Genomic DNA, 1,703 nt, shown 5'->3' on the forward strand with positions numbered 1-1,703 from the left:
CACACACACACACACACACACACACACACACACACACACACAAACAAACACTTATGCATGGACACAGGGAAACAGCCACGGGCTTGAATAAAGCACAAATTCAACCGGAGAGCACATAGAAACAGATGAGCTTTAAAAGCTCCGCAGATGTTTATGAAAGTGTGCGTGTAAAGATACCTTTTTGCACACCTGCTGTGCAGAGATAAACGCTCTTAATTGGAGGTTGGAGGCAAAACTACAAATCATCTGTCGCACAGAGAAAAAGACAATCTTATTTCATCATAACTTGCTTCATTTCTGTGGCTGAGGTTTCATGTAGCCTGTGTGCAACCTACATTTCTCCAGAAAAAAAAAATCAAATAAATAAATAAATAAAAAAGCTTGTTATTCTCCTGAGAGGGGAACAACAGGGTGCGAACAGAGTCCGTTTAATCAGAACAGACCCGCCATACTTGGTCCAACTTCACAATTATGGATCTGGTATTACATTTAGCCATCTTGTTGGGTAAAATTGGGACAGTAAACAAGCCCATTTCACCCATTTTCTTTTAAAAGGAAATCGTGTCATCTCAGCTGGAAACAAAACAACATCTCCAAAGTGATCGCAGATTCAATTATTGATAGCTTTCACTGTTGAGAAGTCACCGCTTGGTTGTCAAGCACAAAGCAAACATTGAGACAGGGATGGGAGGAGGACCTCTCATATTTTCTCTGTTGACAATTTGAAAGCAATTACATGAGAGGGAGCCTCGGCGAGGGACTGAGAGGAGGCTARTGTGTAAAAAGAGCTTCTTATTGTTTCTCAAAAGGATGCTTGGGATGGTGTTTAAAGTTTCAGAAAGAAGGAGAGTGTTAGACGTAGAATTGATGAAAATAAGGTTAGAATGAGATATTTCTGCATAACTCTCCTCTCCATGCATTTGGTGTCTTGTGCCTGAACCGTGGAAAGCCCAGATCATCAATACTAGATGAGTGATATCTTTGTACAGAGCCAGATCTGCCCGTCTGAGCGAGTACATGTTTCTACTGCCAACAGCAAAATCTCATCGTATAGCCACGCTCTGTGTTGGTCTGTTTATCCAAAATATGTTTTCACACATTCTGTGTAACATGTGTTGCGCCACATAAAGGCAGAGCTAATGTAGGTAATAAAAATGCAGATTTAAGTGTCTAATAATGCAAATACAGTACTTTAAATTGAATGKAAGCTTTGTTCCAAAGATTGTTTATGGATGCTAAAACATTTATGGCAAAATACGTGTGCCAAAAGATCAATACGGCTTGAGTTCAGTCTCAGGTGTTTGGATTAGCTCTATACAGATCCTCTGAATGTTCTAAAGACAGAAATGACATGTTTATCTTCAGCACATCCAGTGTTGTATAAAGAACCACAAAGTGATATTTGAGTAAAAATACAAGTGTCTTACCGTAAAATTACTTTGGCAAAAGTTAAAGTCTCTTCATTTACTTGAGTAAAATCTTAAAGTGGCAATATTATGTGTTTCTCAGGCATGCATTTAAATACTGTACCATAATAAAGTATCTATGTCACCTTTAGCTGTTGTTAAAATGCTGTTTTTATGTTTAAATAGAAAATAAATGTATCTTCTCATCACTTCCTCTTCTAAAGGCCTTGAAATTGGCCTCTGTCTCTTTAAGAACCACCTTCGCTTCTGTCTCGCCCATTTCGGCAAGGGGGGGGG

The sequence above is a fragment of the Austrofundulus limnaeus genome, unplaced genomic scaffold, assembly GCF_001266775.1.
Source record: "Austrofundulus limnaeus strain Quisiro unplaced genomic scaffold, Austrofundulus_limnaeus-1.0 Scaffold217, whole genome shotgun sequence".
Classification (NCBI taxonomy): domain Eukaryota; kingdom Metazoa; phylum Chordata; class Actinopteri; order Cyprinodontiformes; family Rivulidae; genus Austrofundulus; species Austrofundulus limnaeus.